The sequence below is a fragment of the Canis lupus genome, chromosome 13, assembly GCF_048164855.1.
Source record: "Canis lupus baileyi chromosome 13, mCanLup2.hap1, whole genome shotgun sequence".
Classification (NCBI taxonomy): Eukaryota; Metazoa; Chordata; class Mammalia; order Carnivora; family Canidae; genus Canis; species Canis lupus.
Window position 1 is genome coordinate 33,877,832 of NC_132850.1, and position 12,188 is coordinate 33,890,019.

The 12,188-nt window shown below is 40.5% G+C and overlaps 1 long non-coding RNA gene across 1 annotated transcript in view; it reads right to left on the reverse strand.

Moving 5' to 3' along the window:
* LOC140602859 (uncharacterized) overlaps positions 1-12,188 on the reverse strand; it is a 109,087-nt gene that overhangs the window by 80,290 nt on the left and 16,609 nt on the right. The window contains exons 4-6 of the long non-coding RNA XR_012005792.1: positions 11,327-11,417; positions 2,105-9,856; positions 409-592 (exon numbers count right to left, since the gene is read on the reverse strand). This is a non-coding gene — a long non-coding RNA (uncharacterized lncRNA). The remainder of the gene's footprint in view (positions 1-408; positions 593-2,104; positions 9,857-11,326; positions 11,418-12,188) is intronic.

Below are 12,188 nucleotides of genomic sequence, written 5' to 3' on the forward strand. Positions count from 1 at the left end.
TAAAATGGCACCAAAACAACTAGGAGGGATAAATATGAAAGACGAGGCAGACATAGATTTAAATCACACTTAGTTCACTAATGGGAATCCTAGTCATGTATCTAATTTTGGTTTTGTCTTTCAAAGAAAAAAATTCCAGGAATATAAATCTTTTTAGAAAGTCTATAAAAAAAAAAAAAAATCCAGGAACAGAAGAACCTGGCCACCAGGACTGTCCTCTCCCAGCTTTAGGGGTTTGGGCAAAGGAAGTCCCCGGATCCCTCTCTAAAGTGACCGGCAGCTGGGGCCCTCACCTTGCAACTGCAGCTGTATGATGTTCCACGGTTGCAGCAGGATGAGCTGCACCTAGGTTTGTAGGTGGGGGAGCACTTGGCTCTCCCCCCATGGTGAGGGCTGGGGTCTACTCACCTCTCATTCCGATATTCCCTCTCTACTTCCTGCACGCCGATGGACACTCTGATTTTTGGAAGATCATTTGGCCATGCAGGGTAGAGACTACATCTTCCAGACTTCTTTGTAGGTGGGGCAGCCATAAGCTTAAATACTGGACCATGGGGTATGAGCAAAAGTGCCACGTGGCATCTTCCAGGGGCTGGTTTTAAGAGAAGCATGTGTGAGTGCTCTTCGCTGTTTCCCTAGCCTGTTCTCTGGCTTCCTTCTGAAATACAAACTCCACTATCTTGGACTATCAGATCGAGGCTGTGCAGAGCAAAGTAACAAGACGTAAAGAGAATGTGCATCTCTGACACAAAGGCAATTTCAGACTTGAACACAGAGCTTCAAGCTAGCTGCTCCTGGGTGGGAGATCTCTCGGTGCCATGGAGTTGAATGCACCCAGCTCTCATAACCTTGAAATATTTGCTTTGTAGAAAAACTCCCTCAGTCTGATCCTATACTAATCTAACAACTTAATTACAGTTTGACTTTCTGTCCAGCACATCAATAAGGACGGTATGTTGTGAGGTCTGGTGAGATGAAAGGGTTTGGTGCCCTGACAATTATAATTCTCATTGCATACTGATAAATTGGTGTTCTCATTTTTATTGTAGTCTCCAGGAGTCCGTTCCAGGGAGGCTAAACCTCTCATGGGACTGACCAGATCAGGTTCCTGCAAACTTGTAGGCTAGTTTCTAGGAAAAGCAAACTCTCCAAGATTATGGTAACCAACCAAGTGTCTTTGGATAGTAACCCCACCCCTCTTGCCACTTCTCCAAATTCGCGTTGTGCTTTCTTTTCTATTTTTTTTTAATGCTAGCAATCACAATCAAGGGATACAATCCCCTCATGTTATTAAGAGCATGTGGTACGGTCTGTTATGCTAACACTCGTTATCCCAGAACATATGGTACACTAAGAACACAGGGGTGCGGGGGAAAGACATGTATTCACGTTGCCCCGTAATGGATTTTCATATACATTTTATTTTTAGAAAATATTTTAGGGATCAATAAAATGATAACAGACCAACTCTGCACAACTCTGATTATCACACTGTTCTGGACTCATGCTTTCCTTCAGATTGATTACCGATGATACCACCCTGCAGCTGTGCGACATTGGGCAAGTCATTCAGTTTCTCTTAGTTTCCTCACCTGTAAAACAGGAAAGGTAACGGTACCGCCTCATTAGCCTCTCATCAGGATTAGATCAGGGTAATATATCTAAAGCTCGGACAATATGCCTGGTATATATGAAGTGCTATTGGCTGTTAATCTTGAGGATGGAGACAATCCATGTAAAACACGGAGTGTTCCGGCTGGCACAATAGGTGCTGTCATTATATGTCAGCCATTAGCATACTTATTGGCCAAAGTCACTCAATCTAGCCTTCTCCTTGTCCAGCCAGCAAGGGGCAGCCAGGGGAGCAGCAGGGGAGAGACTCTTGCTGCTTCAGCAGCTGGACTGGTAAACACAGTCTCAGCTGCACCCAGCTGTCCTCCCAGATAGGCTGGGCTTGATACCATCCAGCTCTGACAAGGGAGGGGGATCATCTCCCAGGAAGGCCTTTTAGAAACTCAGAGTGAGCAGTATCCCTCTCCACTTTCCTTCCTTGGTCTTGTTGGTGGAAGAGGCACAGGCCTAGGGCAGGGCCGGGAAAGCTTACCTGCTAACTCAACAGCTCTGAACAGGCTGACAAGGCACGGTTCTTACAGCGAGGCTTTGGCAAAGGCTCGTCATGGCCACTGGAGTTGGGCCTCACCACCGAGGGTTCTTGCCTCCCTCTTCTATGAAGCTGAATGTTAGTCTTCTCAGGATGTGGTGATGATGTCTTTTATAATGTCAAAGAACTTCCACGCAAGGTCACCTCAAAAACCTATGCTACTTGTATTTTCTAAAGACTTAATTTTTAGAGCAGTTTGAGGGCCAAAGCAAACTTGCGTGCAAAGTACAGAGATTTTCCACATATCCCCTCATCCCTCCTCCCCCCAGCCACAGGCACAGCCTCCTCCACCATAAACATGTCCCTAGAGAATGGTGCCTTTGCTCTAATCCATGGACCTACACTGAGACATCGTTATCACTCAAAGCCAGTAGTTTATATTGGGATCACTCTCGGTGTACATTCTATGGGTTTGAACAAACATAAGATGACATGTATCCACGATTCCAGTATCACCCAAAATGGTTTCACTACTCCCCAAAATCCTTGGCGCTCTATTTATCCCTCCCTCCTGCCAACCCCTATCTTTTTATTGTTTCCATGACTTTGCCTTTTCCTTCAGAATGTCCTATAGTTGGAACCATACAGTATGTAGCCTTTTCAGTTTGACTTTTCATTTAGGCATGTGCACTTAAGTTTTCTCCATGTCTTTCTATAGCTTGACAGCTCATTTCTTTTTAGTGCTGAATAAAACTTTATTGTTTGGGCATACTAGTTTACTTATCCATTCACCTACCGAAGGACATCTTGGTTGTTTACAGGTTTTGGCAATTATGAGTAGAACTTCTATAAATACCCACATGCAAGCTTTGTGTGGACATAACTTCTCAGCTCATGTGGGTAAATACCAAGGAGTGCAAGTGCCGGATCATATGGTAAGAGCATGTTTAGTTCTGTAAGAAACTGCCAAACCGTCTTCCAAAGTGACTGAACCACTTTGCATTTCCACCAACAACCAATCCTATCGTTCCTTGTCCTCACAGCATTTGCTGTTGTTGGTGTTCCATGTCTCGGCCTAGAATGGCTTAGAATATAGGAATGTGGTGCTATCTCATTGTTGTTTTCATTTGCAATTTTCTAATGACATATGATGAGGAGCATTCTTTCATATGTGTATTTACCATCTGTTTATCTTCTTCGGGGTGGTGTCTTTTTGGGTTTTGCCCATTTTTTAAATTAGGTTGTTTATTTTACTGTCGAGTTTTAAGAGCTCTTTGCACATTTTTTAAAGATTTATTTATTTATTATTATTCACAGACACACACACACACACACAGAGAGGCAGAGACACAGGCAGAGGGAGAAGCAAGCTCCACGCAGGGAGCCCGACGTGGGACTCGATCCCAGGTCTCCAAGATCACACCCTGGGCCGAAGGCAGGCACTAAACCACTAAGCCACCCAGAGATCCCCTCTTTGCACATTTTAAGCAACAGTCCTTTATCAAATATGTACCTTGCAAATATTTTCTCCCAGTCCCATGGCTTGTCTTCTCATTCTCTAGCTAAAACTTATGTTTTAATACTCATTGTAAGTATCTTTCTTTCTTTGCAGCAAGTCTACTATTGCTTTTTCTGGAAGCCATGAAAAGAACACAAAAAATGGCAGAAAAAGAGAGCACAGGGAAAGAAACAACAAACACTGCAGACGCACTCAACTCAGGAAGTGCAGAACAGTGTCACTGATCAAACGCGTATAGTATAGTTTGCTGGGTCAGCTCTTATTGGCTGAGATCATATGATAACACTCGGAGTATGGGAACAATATGTGGATGACAGTGCACTGAAATAGATTATTACATATATTTTATTTTAGGAAAATATTTCAGAGACAAGTATTGTGGTGAATCAACCATGTAAAATCCACAATAAGGAGAGTATTTCGGATGGGTGGGGAAGGGGTTTCAGGAACGCCACATCCTCATGAAGTATGCCCTTACAACTTCAAAGAAAGGGTGATGGGAGAAAAGCAAATGGGTTCTTTATACTTCAGTAAAGAAAGCATAAGAAAATGGGGAAAAAAAAAAAAAAAGAAAGGAAAATGGCCTTCATCAGACTGTAAAAACCTCTTGAGACTGGATAGGGATTTTTCGTGATTTGGGGAAGCCAAGAGAACATAAATCCCTGAATCTGTCATCGAAGAAGGGAGAAATTCTAGGTCTGATGTGGCCTTTGTGCACTGCACTAAAGAGCATGGAAATTTCCAAGAGAGTATTCACAGAGACAGGTCTGGCTACCTGAATGCATTATTCCTGACACATGGAAACCATCCATGAAGGGATTTTAGGTATTGTCTGAATCATGCAGGAAGCTTGAGGAGATTCTTGTTTCTCTTATGCAATGCCAGCTGTCAGACCCACATAGTCATAAATATAAAGTGTGGAACTCTGATATGAAACACAGGCAAAACACTCATGGAAGTCCCTTCTTATTATTGGGAGAATCAGAGTCTCAAGATGCTGCCTATAGGAAAGGCCATTTCCTTCAGCCACTCTCCTCAATCCAGCACTAAAGAAGGACTATGCAGTCCTGAAAGTCCAGGAAATGAATTCCCAGGGTCTTCCACCTTTAAGGCAATCCTTATTCTAATGTCATTTGGTCTTAATGTCACAGAGGCCAATATAGAAAGGTGCATAGATTCTCCACTCTGTTTCAAATATAGAAATTGGTGTTAAATACACTCTGTGAGCTGGACTTTCAACTGAGTCATCCAACCCCAGGCTAGAAATTGACCCAGCAGAGAATCCTGATCCACTCTCTTCCTTTGTCTCTCTCTTCCTATAGCTCATCAAATAGAGGAAACAGTAAATCACAGGACAAAGGCATCTAAGACTGATCATACCAGCTTTTAAAAATCTTGCATTTTAGAGTCTAGCCTCAAGGATTCATCCTGGCCCTTACACCAAATAGCAATCACCAGAATAGAAGCTAAGTACTCCCTCTTACCTTCCTTCAGCAGATTATATTTGTAATATCATAGTATAATATAACATTTTTAATCTAAGACTTCAGAAAATATACTTGGTCATAGAGTATAAATTACAATGTGACCTTAAAGTTCATGAGTCCAATCTCCTCATTTTAGAGCAAAAGAAACTGGATTCAGTAGAGATGAAATGACTTTCCCCATCAAGTTTGTGATGGCTCTAACAGGAATCTGACTTAAGCAAAAAAGACATGGTATAAAGGACAATTTGCTGCATCTGCTATCTCAAACCCATTAATCCTTCTCTTGGTTCCCCAATTTTCTTCAGGGGAATGTCCCCTCACCCCAAAAAAACCCAAAAGCCAAAAACCAGAACAAAACCAGGCACATGCATACTTTCTCAGTCTGTGCCATTCTGCTGTAGCAAGAGACACAAACATAAAGCAATCAGTACATAGTAATTGCTCTGATCACAATAATTGGTTCTGAAATGGGCAGGGACCCACTCCGACCAAAAGAGACAAAATGAGAATTTTGCTGATAATACTGAGACAAAGTGAGACAAAGGCCTTTACTCTTCCTATGGAGATGAAGTACAAGAATGTCAGAACTGGAAACACCATAGCTTTCCAACAGCCACAAAAGGCCAAACTATGTAAGAATGAAACCAACATATAGAGAGAACAGGGAAAAAAAAAAAAAATATATATATATATGTGTATATATATATATATACACACACATATGTTTTTCTAATCCCTTTATCAAGCTGCGTCTGAGGCCAGCCTCAACCCTTGAGTTTTCAGAGACATTGAGCCAATAAAATCCTTTAATAAACTAGTTTCAGAAATCACCTTTAAACTTTGTATTCCTCTTCCTGGAACACCCTTCCCCCAGATAACCACAGTTAGCTGTGTCTCCTCTTTCAGATCTTTACATATGTCACCTTCTCAATTAAATATTTCTTGACTACCATATTTAAAATGGCAACCCCCAACTTCAATATCTTCTATCCTCTTTCCTTTTTTTTCCCCCTCCATAGCACCTATCAGTGTCTAATACTTTATAGATTTTATTTACTTCTTTAATTGTCGTCTTTTCCCTAGAATGTTAGCTCAGTGAAGGCACAGATGTCTGCTCTGCCTACTGCTGTATTTTCAGGTTCTGGAGGAGACCCTGGCATAGAGTAAGCACTCCATAAAAACTGGTTGAGTGAATGATTTAATTCAACATATCTAAGACATTGTCCAGAAATGACTTTCATTTCAAGCATTTTGCTGGCAGTCAAAATGGGGACAGGCAATGACCACAGTGACAAATACATACAAGTTACAAAAGTCTCAGAACCTGACAGTGATATCACTGACTCTCTAATCTATAGATATTGACTCCCCAACTGAGCAGGTTACCAGAAATCCCAAAGACCTCAGCTTTTTCTTTCAGAGCCCTGTAACTGGGGTTCTCTTCCTTCTGGCTCATATCTTTCAGGAAAGTCCTCTTTTCATCAAAGGAACAATTAAGAGACACACTGGGTGCTGAGTTATCCAAATTGAGTCATTTACATCTCTGAGTACCCACAGAGATCAGAATGATACCTTCCTGACTCTTCCAAAAATATCACTTAGGAATTTTCTCACAATCTTCAAAAGCGAGAAAGAAAAATGAGTAGATTTTGTTATTAAAACTACACTTCTCCCCACCTTTCCAATGGCCAAGATAAGAAAAATACCCAGAATGCACCCCTATAAGATGCTATTAATATCTTCCTCCTTGGTAGCTCCATTACAGGGTATAACCACAGCTTTTCCTGTTCCTTCCCATGTTCTTTCCTGTGACTTCGAATTAACATATATGCCCCCGGAAACTCTCCAAGCCCTCTGCAGCAGTCCAGAGCTAATTGTGCTATATCACTTTTTGAACACTTTTTGATGTTTTCTTTGCAATAGACCATTTATTAATCCAAATGAAATGCTTGGCAAAACAAGGTTGAAGGACAACTCATTTTGTTGTGAGTAGAATTAAGAGCAATAAACCTGCAGCCTTGGTGAAGTCAAGCACTTTTGTAACAGATGTAAATAGACAAAGGCCAAATTTTTCCATGTGGGTTTATATCCTCAGCTAAGGTGCAGATAACAGGATAAACACAGATTAGTTTACCATTATTTCCTTATTATCATTATCTGCTAGAGTTTATTAATGAGATTCCTGAGTGAAGTGTGCAAAAGAAGACCAAATAAGAATGTAAGAAGATATTATTAGCACACCGGCACTAGAGCATGGATTTCCACCAGTAGGTATAAATTCCCACTGAACTCATCCCTTATCCTATCCCAGCCTCCCTAACTAACATCCTGGCACATCTATGAATTGATTGGTTAAAATTAAGGCTAAACTAATGTATCGGAGTACATTAGTTTAGATGAGCTTCTGACCAAAACTCTGGTGTGTTAGAAGTATGACATAATACTCCAAACATTTCAGATTTTAACCATTTCAACTTTTGCAAGCCTCTGTTACTCCTATGAACAAAGGAGTAAAACAAAAACAGTAACTATTTTGGAGGGGAGAAAGTGTGTGGGGGGGAGGCGAGGGAGTGGTGGGGCAGAGGGAAGGGGAGAGAGAGAATTTTAAGCAGGCTCCATGTTCACATGGGGGGCGGGGTGGAGTCCTACACAGGGCTTGATCTCAGGATCCTGAGATCATGAATGGAGCCAAAATCAAAAGTAAACCAGATCATCCTCCTGGGTTCCTAGGAGGAACTATAGTGTAGATGACAAAAGACTACTCCCTAGGAGCTACCACCTATGAGAGAAGATGTAAGTGTTCAGGGATTAAAGGAAAGAGAGAGATAGATTCAAAATGGGGTCTTGGGCGGTTTCTGAGAGAAGATAGGGTAAGGAGCATGGCCAAGTCTTTTGTAGAAATTGATGCATTCATTCATTATTTAGTGTGCTCCAGTGCTGGTTGCAGGGGACCCAGTGGTGAACAAGGTAGGCCAGATCTCCTCATTCACAGAGTTTAGAATAAACTGGGGGAGACAGTCTTTATCAGATGACCCCCCAAATATGTGTATAACTACACACTGCACCTTTTAGTGAGTACCAGGGCTGAAGGCATTTAGTGTGACCTAAAATATGGGAGCAGGGAAGGCTCCCAGAGAAGGGACTGTGGAAGGCTTCCCTGAGAAGTGGTTTTGGAGGGAGATCTGGAGAGTGAGGGGCAGTCACACGACCTCGTGCAGCTGGCAGACAAGCGGGCAAGGTACCTCAGGGGAAGCCTGAACAGGAGAGGCCATGGAGGGCCATCCAGTGAAAAGAGCACAGAGAGATGGGATAAAGACCAGCAGCAAAGAGATGGCAGGATTCGTCCAGGGAAAGACAAGACACAACCCTGGCAGGAGCAAAGGGTTCAGGGCATGAAGCAAATTAAACTGGAAATCGTGATTGAGGTCCTGCACATTCTGGAAGGATATATAAGCAGGTTAGAGCATTTCAGCTGTATTCTATAGGTAACAAGAAAGCCCAGGCACATAGTGATGGGGTCAGACTTGTGGAAGGATGAGTGTTCTAGAGGCAATGTTAACTGGATTTTGGTGAAGTGACTGAGTGGGGAGAGTCCCTGAAGGAAGGGATAATAATTAGGGGGGAATTGTAACAGCCAAGCGAGGGGGAGCAAGGGGAGTGGGAACTAGGGTGGTGGGAACCAGAAGAACTGAATGGGTATGGAGACATTGTGAAATAGGATGAAAGAATCTGGGGGCTAATTACACGTGGATGTGAATGGGATTGGAGAAGAGAGACAAGGGAAGAAGTTCTTAAATGACAGAAAAGTGGGTTCAGCCTAAACATTTTGAGGAGGACACGGAGGACACGGAGATCAAAGTTTGGGAATAAGAGGAGTCAGAAGCTTTGGGGACGTCAGATCTGTTTCAGATATGCTGGAATGACCTCTGGGGCAGACGAATAGCTAATTCTGATGACCTAGCATTCTTCAAAGGTGGTGTTTGGAAATAAAGGTACGCAAGTCAGTCAATCAACAATATTTACTGGGTGCCTGCGATGTGCCAGGCATCATTTTATACACTAAAGATAGAATTAGAGATCGATCTAATTTTTTCCTTGATGGAATAGGACATGTATAAAAAAGGTATTTTGCAAAAAAAACAAAAAACAAAAAACACACACACAAAAACACCCCAAAGGTCACATGACTGACCCCCAAAACAAACTATAAACGAGTGGCAGATGAATGAGACAGCATTTCAAAGAATTGTCCATTATCTGGTATTGAATTTACAAAATATAGCATTGTGAAGGTTAAGGCTCTCCTCTTAGGGAGAGTATTACAATGCAAATTCAAATCACCAATTCTCATCAAAGGGGAGGTAGACTTTAAAAGCTCCTTCTGAATTTCATCCAAGAATTTAGAGGACAAGGCAAAGGGCAGGATAAATAATAGATTCTTATTCTTTGGGAAAGAGAAAGAAGGTACAGGGAAATCCCACTAGCAAGGACACTTCAACATCTTGGCTCTTCATCAACACTCAGAGTATATACTGAATTCCAGGAAAAAAATAAACCCTTGCCATTTTGCTTCCAAATAGGTGCCAAAATCATCTTGTGTGCTGGAGCTGCAGAAACGCTAGGGCTCTTGGGTCTTATCATTGTCGGAAATAAGCAGAAAATGGACAAAGTATAATATAGTAACTGAAATTATCTTCAAAAGGAATGAACAGCAAAGGATCTTTAAGGGCTCAAAAATAAGAAAAAAATCTGAAAACAAAAATAAAATAATTAAATTCAATTAATTTAAAGGCTAAAAACCAAATAAATACATACACGCAGATATCTACATATATAAGTACAGATATAGATGTATAAAGATTAGATGGATATAAATATAAATAAAATTGAGCCAAGATATTTAAAAAATTAAGTAGGAGATTACAACTAAAATGTCTATAATCACCCAGCTTTTTTTTTTTTTTTTAATCATCCAGCTTTTTATTTAAAATCTGGTCTATTTAACTAGCTGATACTGAAGTTCCCTGAAAGAGTAAATGTGAGAGAACTAAGAAAATGTTTTTAAAAAATCACTCTAATGGGGGGCAAAAGAAGGTTACTTAACTAGATATCAAGGTTACTTTAAATCTACCATAATTAAAAACAGTGCAGATTAAGTAAGCACATAAAAGAAATAAAGTCCAGACATAGACCCAAGTATGAAATTTCAGTAAATGAAAAAAGTTCATTTCAGACCAGTTGTGAGAATTGATCACTTGCCTACATACATGGTGTCAGAATACTAAGCAGCTCATTTAGAAAATAAAGCATGATCTCCAAAGAAAAGGATAATCTTCACTTCACTGATTTGGCCCCAAGAACCTTTTCACTCTGATTTTATCAATTCAAGCAATTTTTAATATCATAATTTTACCAACACTGATGAATTTTCCTTGAGAAATATTCTAGAATTAAACTATTGTTATTTCCCCTTGACCAATTTGCTAGATAGCATAATGAAAATATTTCTCTAATTATCATCATTTCCATATCAAAAATTCTGTTCACTGAGACCAAGTTTTTTGTTAATGTAAATCTTATAATTGCAAGTTGTTTTATCCTTATCAAATCTTACCAATTAAAGAGCTTCTGCTGCTCTTAGTTTTCTCCTATGACCATTGTTTTCATCAAGTCAAATTTTTTCCCAAGTCAAATACTGCAGATATAAATTTGTCAAGAAGATTTATCTTTCTCGAAGCAGCTAGTTAATAACTTACCTTACCACGTGCACTTGTAACTGTCAGCTTTAATTTGTGTTGATTACATAATGGTGGGGTCAAAACATCCTACATGTAAAAGATTGGAGCAAAAAAATTCTTTCTATGCATAACCCAAAAATCTGAAACCATAAAGTAAGTTTGACTCCCTTTACCCGTCCCAGATGAACTAGAACAGTAGCATTTTTCAAATGTTCCATGAAGGGTGATATAGGCATCTAAAAGTCAGGGTCTCTTGCCATAGGAGTGGGTGGGTAAAGAAGGGGCTGATTAATAACAGATGTAGTGAGGACAATGGATATTCAAAGGTCTGTGGAAATAGATATGTGGGATTGGAGTTTTTCATTATTTTCAAGTATTTTCATCATTACCAATATAATACACCATCATAATTAAAAATGTAAAACGATCCAACAAGTGTAGCATAAAGTAAAAGCACTCATTACCCCTTAAATCTACTTACAGAGAGAACTACTCTTGATAATTCGATGAATGTCATTTCAGGTCTTTATTCCAGTTTGTTCATCTTTTTATTATTGTCCTTACAGTTGGACCTGGAAACCAGAAGTCTAGTTGGGTTTTACACACACATACACACACACACACACACACACTCAGACATTATCTCTCATATTTTTTGATGAAGTCATAATTTACAAGAGCTGAGTTGATTTATCTAGTTTCATGGATTTAAATACTGTCTGGATGCTCTTCAAGAAGAGATGGAAGTGGGACCCCTGGGTGGCTCAGCAGTTGAGCATCTGTCTTTGGCTCAGGGTGTGATCCCAGGGTTCCAGGATCGAGTCGCACACTGGGCTCCCTGCATGGAGCCTGCTTCTCCCTCTGCCTATGCCTCTGCCTCTCTCTCTGTCTCTCATGAATAAATAAACAAAATATTAAAAGAAGAAGAAGAAGAAGAAGGAGGAGGAGGAGGAGGAGGAGGAGAAGAAGAAGAAGAAATAGAAGAGATGGAAGAAAGGAAGAAATTGAGACACACTCACCAGTAAGTAGAGATGAACACTATACTGGTACTTCTACGATTTTTCTTTTACTTTTTTTTTTCTCTTTGATATAAAAGAAATACCTGCTCCCCCATGGGAAACACAGAAAAATACAAAGAAAGAAACGATCACCCATAGTTTATTCTCATGTAGAGCCCCACTGCTGTAACCTTTGGAGAAGAAAGATTCCATGTTGAACAAAGACCTAGAATGGCTGTGGCCAACAATCTCGTGAAAGCCAGAGTTCAGAAAGAAGTGGAGTGGTATGAAGTTAGAGACCTCATACCCAGGGCCCCCCCCCACACACACACACACACAAACAGG